Consider the following 14,950-nt stretch of genomic DNA (forward strand, 5'->3'; position numbering starts at 1 on the left):
CAACCTATGTGATTGCACCAAATACAATACTTATCTTGTTAGGAAGAAATTGGTTGCAAGGGGGGAAAAAAAAAAAAGGAAAATAAAAAAGGAAAAAAAGGAAAAAAGAAAAAAAAAAGAAAAAAAAAGGCTAGCAAGAGCCAGAATACCAGATCATTACTGTGCTTAACAAAAGCAGCAATGTATTGCTGATGAGCCAGTTGTGGATAAATCAGGTCCTTTTTTATTCGCCGCCTTCTCCCAAGGAGCTTTCTTTCATACAAGTGGATTTGCCATGCCACAGAACTGGCACACTGTCCCTGTGTATTGGGTTTGAGCAAGGTTTTAGGGTGGGGGGTCTACAGGGGTGGCTTCTCTGAGAAGCTGCTAGGACTTCCCCCACATCCAATAGAGCCAATGCCAGCCAGCTCCAAGACAGACCCACTGCTGGCCACAGCCAAGCCCATCAGCGATGGTGGTAGCACCTCTGTGATAACATATTTAAGAAGCAGGGGGGGAAGCCCTACACAACAGCAATTGCAGCCAGAGAGAGGAGTAAGAATACGTGAGAGAAACAACTCTGCAGACACCATGGAGGTCCACAGCAGAGCAGATATCCACCTGCAGCCCATGAAGGATCCAACGCTGGAGCAGGTGGATGTGCCCCAAGGAGACTGTGACCCCATGGGAAGGCTGCACTGGAGTAGGCTCCTGGCAGGACCTGTGGACCCATGGAGAGAGGAACCTACACTGGAGCAGGTTTGCTGGCAGGACCTGTGACCCTGTGGGGGACGACCAACACAGGAGCAGTCTGTTCCTGAAGGACTGCAATTCATGGAAGGGACCCACACTGGAGCAGTTCGTGAAGAACTGCAGCCTGTGGAAGGACTCATACTGGAGAAGTTTGTGGAGAACTGTTCCCCTGTGGGAGGGACCCCACGCTGGAGCAGAGGAAGCGTGTGAGGAGAAAGGAGCAGCAGAGACAACATGTGATGAACTGAGCACAACCCCCATTCCCTGACCCGCTGTGCCACTCGGGGCAAGGAGGTAGAGAAATCGGGAGTGAAGTGGCACCTGGGAAGAGGGAGGAGTGGGGGCACAGTTTTTTAAGATTTGGTTTTATTTCGCATTACCCTACTCTGATTTGATTGGCAATAAATTAAATTAATTTTCCGCAAGTCGAGTCTGTTTTGCCAGCGATGGTAATTGCTGAGTGATTTCCCTGTCCTTATCTTGACCCAGGAGCCTTCACTATATTTTTTCTCCCCTGTCCAGCTGAGGAGGGCAGGGACAGAGCAGCTTGGTGGGCACCCAGCATCCAGCCAGGGTCAACCCACCACACACTGCAATATCCTGCAGACCCCGCGCACACAGGAGTAAATACATGCCATGCTGCTCAGGGTAAAGCTTTGCAGTAGAACAGGAATTGTACCTTCTTCAGACTTTAGCTCTGGAGTCCTTGCTCTGTCAGGGAAAGGGGTTGAGAGTCTGAAAAGCAGGTAAGAGTTTTCTGTTTCTTCTCACTCCAGATCATGGCTTCCCATTAAAGCAGAAGAGCATTTCAGACATCACCCTTAGATATGGGATTACAGTGAGACAAGGGGAGGGGAGGGGAACGCTTTTCCTCTAGCCAAAACGACTTCTCATTTGATGGGCAAAGCCCTCAACAATGGTGAATCTCTCCTATGGTTTTTTTAAATGGGTATTAAACAGCCTTGAAAAGCAAAGGCATGATGCATCTGTGGGCTTTTGAATTAATCTCGCTAACAATAACCCATGCATCAAGGTACTGTTAAAGCAGCCCCTCTCAGATGAGGATGTAGACTGCCAGTTCATTTCTGCAAATAAACTGGGAGAGCATCCCATAATTCCTCCATTTCCCCCCAAATTGTTCTGGATGCATCCAAAGTTTCCTGAGATTCACAAGCACTTTTTCATCAGTACAGTTATCTTACTTTCAGAGGGTTCTCACAAGCGCCTATTATAATATCTTAACAAATGTATGTGAATGTCCAGCCAAAACTAAATCTTAATACACTCTTCAAGAAATAGAACAATTACTGGTACAAAAGGAAACCTGAGTGCCATCTCTTCCAATTATTCAGAAAGAGCTAGTCAGGTCCTCCAGTGATACAGGTAGATATTTTAATCCAACATTGTGTAAAGCTTTTAGACAAACGAAAACAAAATCAAGACCCCAGCACAGCTAGGCTATTAATAACTAAATGGGAAAAAAGTTCATTTGTACACTACTCTGCTTACTACTTTTGGATGGAAATAAAGTAATTAACAAGTATTTTAGACTTTTGCTTGCTTAAAGGTAGCTGCCCATTCTGCTACACACCTTAACTCGAGAATGAGTGAAGATCACCGACAGATCTGCAAGTTTGACATATAGTCAACTTTATGTTCAATCCAGAGGTACGCAACATCCGAATGAGGAGCTCAAAGCAATTATTAAAAAAGGGAGGAAAAAAAGACCATCTTTTATGTTTATTTCTTTTATTTGGTGACTAAAGGCTTTCTTCCTTTGTATTCCAGGCGACAATACAGGTATCAGTAGAGAATGCTTAAGTAAATAATTGTTTCCTCTTTGTCAGAACTTACATTGAATATCCAGCAATTGAGAGAGCAATTTTAATATGAATAAGCCTTTCTGGATGGGTAACCCAGACCACACAGTTCTTGGTTATCACAGAACAGCTGAACGTTTGAGGTTGGAAGAGACCTCTGGAGATCATCTAATCCAACCCTGCCTCTCAGAGGAGGGTCAAGAAAGCCGGTTGCTTTAGGCTGTAGCTGTAGGCCTTTGGATATCTTCAAGGACAGAGATCCCACAGTTTCTCTGAGCAACCTGTTCTAGCTCTCGATCACCCTCACAGGGCAAAAAATTTTTCTCATGTCTGTCTCAACATCTGTTCATTCATCCATCACACGATGGGTAAGGAACACAGGGCACACAAACGCAGAGGGGAGCTGATCACAGGTTGGATTTGCTGTTTCCATGGATCATATACAACTTGTCGCCTACAACTCAGCCACACCTGACTTCAGTTTGGTTTTGATGTATACGCATACCTTACTTACTGGCACACACACTGCCTTTCTGCACTTCTCTCCTGCCCCCTCCTCATGAGAATATAAAGTCTTCGGCTTCTCAAACAAATACTCTCTTCAAAAACCAAGGCCTTTATAAAACGCAGCAACTGCATATTGTTTTACCACACTTGGATCACCACCCCGGCAGTACTACTGATGACTAGCGAAGCAGACATGCTTCTATTGGAACACGAGGAACACAAAGGATGCTGGCAACATGGGCACTGCCAGGCAGGTCAGGAAGAAGAATCTATGACACATGCTGACACGACTTCACAAAACATGTTAAAAACTGTACCGCAGAAAGAATGAACCACTTCTGTGGTTCTGACAAGGGCGCCAGATAACTGGGCTATGCCAAGACATCAAAAGAAAGATCTGGGATACAACTCATTTTGGGGTGAACACCATGAAGCAATACAACAGCACTGTACGAGTTTTGTTTCATTTTTAGTAACCTGTGGAGATAACCTACTCTAGCTGTTACTTCAGAAATTACTTCTAAAATTGAAAGGAAAAAGGTACACCTGGAACTGTATAGAAAAGTTTTAATCACCAGAATCTTGTTTCAGCTGCAAACAACACGGGTCAGTTTTAGGAAAAAATACCACAATATAAGACTGACATCAGTACTCATACGTAAAGCATATAAAAGCTTAAAAAGATCATACAGTCAATTTTTAGGACAGTGAAAAACTAACAAAAACTTAATATCCAGAATAAATGGAAGCCACCAGTTTTCCATCATTCTACCTCAAGCAGTAGGAAAGAACAGAAGTACGTCCTAGCCTCCCGCAACCTTTCTGCCTTCAGGCTACTACGAAAAGCAAAGGCAGCAAGTCTAAAATACAGCTCCCGTGGACTCTGTCAGAAAAAGAAATATGAGGAGGTGCATATGAAACATTCTGCCCACCAGATGCAGACAATTCACCCAAAGGAGAATGCTGCTTGGTTTCGAAAGAAAAGGACTTCTTTCAGCAAGGAACACGGAGTGACAGAGTTCTGCAGCCTAGGAAATGCCAAGATCACTTCAAAGACAGACTTTCACAAAACTTATTTGTAGCATGTCATCCTCTCTATACCCCTGTCCTGGAAACTTGTACCTGTGGAATGCATCAAGAGATGCAAGCAATACACACAGCGTGCAAGTCTTGAGTAAAGGTTATGACCCAAGGGTGCCTGTTCTGTTCAAACTGAGGGCAACAGTCTCAGCTGAAATACTGCTCTTCAGAGTTTCTCATTTTGCTGGGTTTTGTTCAGAGTTTTACAGTTTTAGTCCTCTAAACTGAGCACTAAACAGGTTCCCATTTCCTTTCAACAGCTACACATATATGCAATGTACACACATACATACGCAAAAGCTGAAGTCTTGCACTTTTTCCTACTTCAACAATCACAGAAATTAAACATTAGTACAGACGATGTATTTACTGAGGTCTTAAAATGTGTCCCTCTGAACAAATTTACTTTTTTAATCACAGAACCATTTCTCAGATAACAGGAGATGAATGCAAGCATGAAAATGCTACCCTACTGCTTTACTAGGCCATTTTTGCTTAACTCTTTTGACATTTTCCTTAATTATTGTAAAATAGACTCAACATGGATATAGTATGGTACCCACGAATAATTTAAAACAGGATTAGGAAAAAACCCTACACTTACTTTCAAAAGAAGCCACTGACAAACACTGATAATGATGTTTTAAAGCAGTAACCCATCTTCCCCAGCAACTAAGAAGCAGGATTCAAACTCACAGCAACTCACAAATTCAGCAACTCCTCTGAAGTACTAAATAATTTCAAATCTTATTATAATAGGATTGACTTCTAGCGTAAAACCCCAAATTATGAGGCATCAAGCAAATTAAATTGATTTACAAGTGTTCTAAAATGCAGTTGCTTAAATCCCAAAGACTTCAAGTGACCACTAGTGTGTCAGTTAAGATTACTTTTTTTTTTAAACTGGAAAGCATGTTTCAGGACTTTGAACTGACCATATTATTGAAATGACCTGAATAGATGCTTTCCAATTCTCATGTCTATTATTATAAGAATTGTCCTCATTACCCCAAGTTTATCTATAAAGAGGTCATGTCCAAGTTAGCCTCTTCACTAAATTGTTTATAGCTGAATAAGCTGACCTTAGTTGTTTTCAAAGAGATTTTTTTCTGTCTAGTAAATATTTGTAGAAATAATAATAATAAAAAAAAATCAGGTGTTTTGAGTATCATGTTGTTGTTAACTATTAGAACTCCAAGCAGTTCATAAACTACAGAAAGTCCTGTGAAAGACCTTCATAGCAAGGCATCTTCTTTCCCAGAGCATGTTTTGCAGCAACTAGATAAAGTATTAAAGGGACAAAAAGTAACCTAGCTTTTAATTCACATTGTTCCACACATATTTGCTGACCAAAACATAGCATTTGTTACTAATGACTTTAATAAACAGTAACATAAGATGATTCAACATCTTGAAAGTTAACTTCTTTTCAGCATTTACTTACTGGGACTTTCTGTTTAGACAGCCTCGCTGGTCTCGGGGCACATTACACTACTCCTAACAAAGCCAATTCCAAGCCTTCTCCTTCCTATTAGTACAGTATTTCACTTGTGCTGACAAAACAGTCAGTGGGACTAACTATGCTAACTTTTAAGCTACATCACCTAAATTATCAAATTTTCAGTAGGGCTGGACCTACAGGTGCATCAGCAAAACTTCAATAGAATCTGACAGGAATCAGAAAACCGGCCCTTTTAATATGGAACGACACCCACATGAGTCAAGGTTAACAATTTTAGATTAAATCAATGACAACGCTGGGCTCCAAGACTTACACATCCTTAATTATTAGCTTTATTTTATCAACTCGGCATGGGGAGGAAACCAGAACACATTCAATCCAAAACAAATGTAGACAAAAGTCATTTCGCATACCACCAATTGCTAAAAATGCCCATGTTCGGTAATGTTCTGATGCACACCTTGAAGAAACGATAACTAAGGACAGAATTAGTAGACACTGGGATCAGTACCATACATCCGTTTATCATCAGTGAGGCTTTTGTAAACAGAAAGTGAGCTTTACAAACTTAAGTTCTCTAGAGGAAGTAAATGTATGGAAGAGGAGATCCTACTGAGAGAGTCTGTGGTTGCCAAAAGGCTTTCGAAAGGTTTCTCTTAGAAGTCTTTCAGGACAACCATCTAACTATTGCAAAAATAAGTATGTGACTAGAAGCAGAAGAAAATCACCTGGAATTCCACAGGAATCTGTGCTAGAACTACAATACTCATATTTCGCTCCTAAGTAAGCTGAGTAAAGGGGCGAGCAGTAAAATCTGGAAGATATTAACTTATTCTGGGTAACACAGGCAAGGGTATCCCAAAGAATTGTAAAGATCAAGCAAGTGGACTTACAGAATGGCACGTGCAATTCAGGGCATGAAAATGTCAAAAGCAACGGGGATTATCCTAGTTTCATGTATATGAGGATGACCTTGGGGCCAACCATTACCTCTCAGGAATGCAATCTTGGTGTTGTGAGAAACTGTTCTATGAAAACATCAGCTGAATGCTTATTAGTTGTACAAAGCAAAGCAAATGTTTAGAGCACTCCTGTGAGGAAAGGAAGAGAACATTATTCCACCACATAAGCTTAAGGTATGTACAAACCTTGAGTATGATGCACAGTCCTAGTCCCTGCCTCTCAAAGACGGGCAACTAGAAAACATTCAATTAATGCGAACAAGGGCCATTGAACATAGGAGAAATTTATGTCCAAAATACCAACTACAAATCTTTTGGCTGGGAGAGTGAAAAGTGCAAGGAGAGGCAACGGGAGGCTGTAAAAAACCTAAGTGACAGCCAGGATAGACAGGATTGAATGTTTACTGCCTCTTCCAGCACAGCAAATAAAGATCGTCAAATAAAATCAGCAGCAGATGCAAAACCAAGTTGATTATTTGCAGTGTGGGCAGCAGAGCTGGTGAACTCCTTGCCACAGGATGGTATAGATGCTATGCTAAAAGCTGAACTAAAAACTAAAAGTTGAACTAAAACACCATTGGAAACTGGGAAAATATGCAAAGGAAGCATCATTTATGCTTGTCCTGTTATTCCCTCCTTAAGGCGTACGCTTTTGTAATATCATGTAAAGATGACATCTGACCTGACCCACACTTTTGTTTCAGAAAAAACCCAAACCAGTCAATATTTGAAACTTTGTTGGTAAGCCTTTGTAGAAGTCACAACACTAGCAAATATCCTAGTTTCAAATAGTTCAACCAGCCAACCAAGATAAAGGCATCTTTTGAATCTAAAGTGCATCATCTCCAACAGATATATATTTCGAATGCTTCTAAGTGATTTTCTGTACAAGGGAAATATTAAATGAAAATCTGAAAACACATCTTCAATCTTCTCAATTGTACACTTATTTAAAAACTGGTGCAGACACAAATCTTTTTGTTCAGGAAAGAAATGAAGTACCTGCTTTGGGCTGCTCCCTACTCTTGATGTGGTCCAGCCAGCATGACCTCTCTCACCATGAAAGGCAGGCACATGTGTGCCAGGTCCTGGCTAACAACTGAGGGAAGGGACTACAAATCCCTCAATGGGAGAAGGCAGCGCCACAAGATGAAAGGACACAGCAGCAGCCCCAGGCTAGACTTGTTCAAATTGCTGCAGATCTGCACCCTTCTTCACAGCCATGAATTTGAAGGGGGGGGGGAACACCACCCCAAAAAAACCCACCCCAACATCCCCACTTTGGCATCGCTGTTGATCCCATTCCTTGTCATTTACCTTGCTCCTCTCTCAAATTCCTGCTCCTCCTTCAAGAATGGTTTAGCTGCTCACAAAACCACAACTGAACCATCACACTTCACCCTTGAATATATCAGGTTAAATAGCACTAACTTGAATTCTCTAACACATAGCCTGTACATCCTGGCAGTAGTTCAGTGTCACCTACGTGAGTAGTTCAAGACATTCTTGCAGCAAGCAGAAAATTAACAACAAGGTATATAATGAAACTTTTACAATGCTGTTTTCATAAGCTTCCATAACAAAGGTTGAATTTTACAAAAAATAGAAACAGCTTTATTTTCATGTATGTGTAATGAGAGACAAAGTTCTTGTAATAGCTCGATCTTTATCTTGCAACAAAAAGCTTTTCAGAATTAACTGTTCTGGACAGTCTTGAAGCTACTCAACTAATCTCTAATACAGGGTTATTAATTTTCTTTTACTGCTAGGAGGCTACAATGCTCATAATAAGATTACAATACTTCCAAAAAATTCCATGAAAAGACATGCCTTTTTTTTTTTTCCAAATAACACAGCAGTTTAGATAACTCGGCCCAAATGCTTTGTTTTGAAAAGTATTTTTAGAGATAATTGCTAGGCATCACTAATGGCATCTCATAATGTTTGCCCTTTCTTCAAATGTTTCTGCAAAAAACCCCTACTGCTTCAAGATAGCAATATAGTGAAAAATTAACAAAACAGTGTTAAGTATCAGCATGATATTCTATTCTCCCTTTTAACAGTCATCTAATAAGCTGCATTTTTCTGAACTTGAAATGGTTTAAGTTAACCATAGTACACACTCAATCTCTCAGTACCTGACACAAAAAAAAAATCAATTTATATGTAATAACAGTTCTTAAATGCATAACTGAGTTTCACTGACTCTCCTACTTCCTGACAGAATTCTCAAAGGTTGTATTAACAGGAAAGGATAAGCACATGCACATACAGGCACAAAATGCTTATATTCAGATATCAGGTTTTCACACCCATGCTCGTCCATCACATTAGCAATGAGCGTGGTATCCTGTGTTTTTATCCTGTCCTTTTATCCTGTACTTTACCAGCATCCTGTACTTTTATCCTGTACTACCAAATACCAAAATGCTGTGAAATACTTTTGAGGTAAGGTTAATGAGATCTCAATGAGCTATGAGCAAGGACAGGGGTCACGGCTAACCCACTCCAACCAGTCTTATCTCACCAAAAGATCAGAAGCAGCACAGCAGAATTCCACCCCAGAGTGGGAGCAGCAGTATTAGGTAGTACTGAGACACCCTTCCTTTCCCACAGCTGAGGTAAGGTACAAGTGCTCATTACTCCATTACAAATAAAACAGAAGAAATGCTGCCTGCATTCTTTACGCCCGCTTGAGTCTCATCCAAGTTGTAGACTGTTTGTCCTTAAAGAGCCAAATAAACTTTATAGGCTCAGTTCCTCTGCTTCCATCTTAAAGCAGGGGATTAATGTGGATCTCTGAAGACAGCCTCGAGATCTACAGACGAGAAGTGCAACGAAAAGTACAGAAAAACCTTCATATTTACACTACTACATAGGAATATCCTGCGTAGTGGGCAGATATACAGAGAAGTATGGTTCCTAATGCAGTAAACCTTACAGGACTTTTTCAAGGTTTTGAACATGGGTGCCAAGTACTATAGATAGTAGCATGCAAAAACCCCTACTTCTTGAAAATAGCAATACAGTAAAAAATTAATAAAGTAATATTAAGTAATGTCATTATATTCTATTCTTCCTTTCAACAGTCACCTAATAAGCTATATTTTTAAGTATTTCCATACTTTGCCCAGTATCAATGCAAAAAGGCTGGACTAGAACAGAGGTTCTCAAACAGCCCATGCTACTTCCTAGAGGCATGGCATCTTCAAAGATTAGCTGGGAATAGCCTCCCTTAACCAGATCTTTTTAAAGTTTTTCTTTCTATTAGCATAGTGCTCTTCAAGAAAACTTTAGCATACGTCTCAAACAGTTGAGAGGGAAGGGTGCAGGGGAAAAAAGGCTAGTGAGCAACAGGATAACATATAGCTGCGGGTGGAGGGGACATAGGACAGACAAAAAAAAACACATGGATTTCTATCACAATGAAAGTAAACTGAACAGCTTTTATCTATTTCATATCAATATTTTTTTCCTAGATATGGAAACGCAGCAGCTCATCTTCCCCCCCCCCATTCCTGCAGCAGGTTTTTCTGTTCTCACACTTCAGGAAGGATGAGCTATGTTCCAAGCTGAATAGCTTCTACAGCCTCTTTTCTCTCATAGAAGAGGCTGAGAGAGAAAACTTTCATTAACATTATCCCCACATTCACAGTTATTATTCTTTGGGGGTTTTGAACTGTTTTCAACATCTTGTTTTGTTCAAGTTACTGTAAAAGGCTCAGGAGAGAAACTTTTATTCTTTCCAGCAGCTTAGCAACAAATTATGAATACCCAGTGCCCTAAACCAGGATAATTTATTTCATGTAGACCAAAATAAACCCAAAAATTGGATGAAATGACAAGCTTTCAGATACATGTACTTGGCTACGAAGCACATCACACTCTATGACCACCTGTTTCAGCAGAGATTTATAATTATGCGTGTCAATTCAGCAGCACAGGTATAAGCCCAAAAGTACACAAAGTTCAGCAAACACATCTGCATTGTGCAACAGCTGGCACATTATCCAACTAAATTCAGTCACCTCTTGCTCTCCATTTCCCTTCTAGATGCTGATGATGATCCACACAAGCCTACAGTGAAACTGGTTCAAAGCAAGTTCAACAACACGGAGGTACTTTGATGGGCACTTAGCCATTCCTAATTGCTGAGAAAAAAAACATCTTCTCTTCAACTCTCACAATTAACTTTTTGAAAAACAATTTAAAAATTCCCATTTCAGAAAATACTTTTTAGTTAAGAAGTTAATCTGCATCAAATAACTTTTCAGCAACCATATTTTTAGTTCTAAATCAAGAACAGTCCTTGCAATAGTTTTCCTCGCAGTAATTATGCTAAAGTTATGCTAATATTTACCCAAAACAGAGGTAATCCACAAAAAGTATGAACTGTTGTGGGCTTTTTTAATAATAAAACACACATATATGTTTTAAAGGTATAAGTCAAGGATAGACAACACAGCAGTTTCACCATCACCACCACTGAAAGAATCAGTCTTCTCCCCTCCCAGCTCAAAGTCACGTCCTGCACCATCCCAGACATCCAGTGAGTCATAAGCAGAAACTAATACACATTAAAAGACATAAAAAAACCTCCAAAATTCGGTTTAGCTCAAATTACTTTCTTCCAACGCCCCACACTGCTCAGGTGCTCTATTTGGCACAAGGGAGTGGGAGAAATACAAGACTTACTGTCAGAGCACTGCTACCTTGAAGCAGTTATGAAACTGCAGCCCAAGACACAAAGCTGAACAATTAACCTTTTACAAGAGTCTTATTAACTCTACAATGAACACGGAGGAGATAAAGTCATTGGGACAAATCCATTTTATAAAGTCAATTACCTGCTTGTTTGGTTTATCAAAGCTGAGGTAATGAAATTATAGGACAGTTCACAGGGTGACTACCACACCACAGCAAAACCCTCCAAAATATAAATACTGATCCCTTCTGCAGGCTGCAGCAACACTTCATATGGATGCTCCCAGAATGCCTGGAGAAAGCAGGTTTAGATACCCAGGAAATAAAAGCAGCTCAAATTTTACTCAGGACCTGAGAGAGACAACAAGTTAAATCATACTGTTCTTCAAGACAGTGGTATTGAAAAGGCCTTTCAAAAGTTTATTTTAAAAAGAACTAAGAGTAAAATCCTAATGGCTTGCCAAAAAAAACCTATCCTGCTAAAAATCTGACATTAGGTAACACATTCTGACTTTTCTCGAAATAGTAAAGCAGTATATTCTTATGTTCCAATCTTCACAAAAAAACCAAACACTGTTTTTTTTTTTTCCTTTAATTTACTATAAAACTACAGCACAGAACAAATCCTACAATGTTACAAACCATCAGTAATTGTCAAATTTTTGGTGCCAAACCTCACTTGAAGAGAGCTGCGAACGTATTGCACTCCCGTTTCTCCCCCTCCGCTGGAGCTCTCTCTACTCTATGAGGCACCAGCAATCTATGGCAGTGCATTTCTAGAAGGAAGCAGTGGGCACCAAAGGCTCGACCTCCCCTCTATAAGCATTTCATTCCTGCTTCAGACTAGCCCTAGTCCGCTCTCACAAAACAATGTGGCTGAAGTACATCTTCCAACCTAGTTTTTACCAAAAAAAGGCATCTGCTCTATGTCTTTCGGGTGCTCTGGTTCGCATTGCAAACTGGTCTTGAAGTGAGGAGGACAGGCATGTGACTTACGTCAAAAGTTCGCTCCAATCCAGTCTTCTCACTCCCGGTAGGCTCGAACCGCCAGCTAGTTCACCTGGACTTCACCAACTCTGCCCAAGGCCACAAAGGCATCTCTACACTGGACTCTCTAACACAGGCAGGACAAAACACAACTCCAGAACAAAAATCTTAGTTGGTCCTACATGGGGGTAGCAGAGGTCTTGGCAGAGCTTATTCAGTTTGGCTCTGTACTGTGCCTCACTGGTTGGAAAACCTGCTCTAAATTAGCATCAAAATAAACACCTCTTATCGAAGTCCAGATATTCCTGCTCATTACAGTAATCAGAAGCTAGCAGTGCTGGAAAATTTTTCTTGTGAAGACATAGGTCTTCTCTTGGCTTCCAAAATTACACATGTGTTTTGGTTTTGGGTTGTTGGGGTTTTTTTTTTAGTGAACTATTCTGAAAACAAAAAGTCATGGCTAAACATTCAGTAATTCGCATCAGCACAAGGTTTTAATTTATTCCTGAAATCTGGTTCAAACACTGGAACAGGTACGGTTGAACGCATATGAAGTTGTGTGAAGACTATTAGGATTTTGCTGGAAACAGTCACCCAAGAGCCATACAATTAAATAACTACAGCACTACAATGAAGCATGGGAGCGCTCCAGCAGTCCTGTGATCTGCACAACACCTCAACACTTTATTCAAAAGGAGCCTGCCGAACAGAACTCAACCAGGAGACTGTAAGCACGCTATTAAACCCTATGCCAAAACCTGGACATTTTAAAATCCACATTTACCCACATTTTAAAATCCATTAAGACAATTATGAGGCAGAAATCATTCTTTCATTTCCATTCACTGCCATGCCTGGTGATTTTCACTTCGTTGACTCATTTTTGTACCAACAGCGTAATAAAATCTACCTTGTGTTTTGGAAAGTATGGTTTGATACAGCTTTTGTAAGAACGTAGCATTAATTGCAGAACGATATGCAGCAGGCTCTCCACACACTCGACAACACTGGCTAGAAGGAAAGAAATGAGTAACGTTTAATGGCAAGCCTATTTGGAAACTGGGTACAATCCATATAGCCATATTCCAAAGTTAGGGTTTCATTTTGTGCCATCCTGTAAGGATATCTGACGATCAAATATAAGGCTAGTAAAGTGTTTCCAAGCTTGACAGCATTTCTACAGCTTTTCCGGCTTCTGTCAACCCCTTCAAACTGAAGTTAACAGCACTGAGCGTCACGGCTGGCCGTCTGTACCATTCTGCACAGCATCCCAACCAAGTCACATCAGTTTTCCCAAGAAGCAGTTGCCAAGAACTACAGAGGAAGTAAAACACTATCCAAGAGAAAGAGCGATTTTCTCCCCCACTGCCTCCCCCCCTTCACCAGAACAAAAATAAAACAAAAACCTTGAGTTTCAGAGAAAGGTTACAGGAGTAGAGTTATCTTCTCTCTTTGATCTCCCACTCCTTAAAAACAACCCAAAGATTACAACATGTCTTCAACAGCAGTAACGTCTCCCTCTTGCAACAGCCAGGACTCTGCAAGACAAGGCAGAGAAACCTTTCTTTCTAACAGAAAGAACTAACTCCTCAGTCATACAACAAGTAGTATCTGGAGGGCAGAGATCAATCCTCCAAAGAGGTTCTCTAGCCAGTGCCCTGCCAGAAGCCCCAGGCATGTCATGTCTGGCAGTAACCAAGACTGTGTACAGCCATGACTTAGCACCAAAACAACATTTGTTCTATCAATTTTTCTTCTCCTTACTCGAGGGTACAGGAGTAAGATTTAATTGTTGAGTATTTCTTTTACATATAAAACTAAGTTAAACAGAACCACGCAAGCCATTTAAAATGGCATACAAAACCACTAAACAACCACCAGATACTGACCTTAAAAAAGACGCTGTGAACGAAAGGAATTTTTCTCAGATTGCAAAGCACAAGTGTTCGTAAAAGGTCAGTAGTTTCAGCGATGGGAATCAACATCAAGCATCCCTGGTCTACTGAGCGTTTACCATCCCGCCTTTCAACACAATTTCTACAGCCTTTTTCACTTCAAAACTGCAGTTAAAGACATGTTCCTGGCAGCCTACATACCAAAATGCCATCCCTCTCCAAGAGTAGAGGGATGCAGGAAAGACAAAGAGGGAAATGACTGTGGAAATGAAATTTAGAAGTATTCAGAGAAACTTTCCAACATCACTTGGGCCACAAAACATCATCCCAAAGGGTGGAAGAGGAATCAAGCACTTAGGACGCCGCATGACTTGTAATGGGAAAAAATTAAAGCCCCATTTTCACGCTCGGTGTGACCTTACAGCGTCTAAAAGCAGAGCCTGGTAACTTTTCCTCTTTGGCCTCAACTCCAAAACACCGTTCAATAGTTTATTCTGTTCCCACGACGAAAATTTAGGTCATCTGCCCCGAAACACCCCAGGAAGACAATAAAATAAAAAATAATAAATAAAAATAAACAAATACCACCCACCCACCCACACCTCCCCCAAAGCCCAAAACAAAGCATCAGCCCCCAGCGCAGCAATGACTCTGCAGGAGCAGAGGCGCGGAGCCCAGCGCGCTTTCGGACACCCACCCCCACCCCCTCGGTTGCCGTCCGCCCCCGGGGCACCGCTAAATGGCTGACACCAACTACACCGCCAGCCGGGTGCCCCACCCCCCATCCCCAACCAACCGGCA

General features: G+C 41.0%; 1 protein-coding gene across 1 annotated transcript in view; it reads right to left on the bottom strand.

Annotated features, from left to right (window-relative positions):
- The window catches only part of SEC63 (SEC63 homolog (S. cerevisiae)), a 63,575-nt gene that overhangs the window by 48,080 nt on the left and 545 nt on the right, over nt 1–14,950 (bottom strand). The window lies entirely within an intron of this gene.

The sequence above is a fragment of the Charadrius vociferus genome, unplaced genomic scaffold (genome assembly GCF_000708025.1).
Source record: "Charadrius vociferus isolate BGI_N301 unplaced genomic scaffold, ASM70802v2 scaffold129, whole genome shotgun sequence".
In the NCBI taxonomy this organism is placed as follows: Eukaryota; Metazoa; Chordata; class Aves; order Charadriiformes; family Charadriidae; genus Charadrius; species Charadrius vociferus.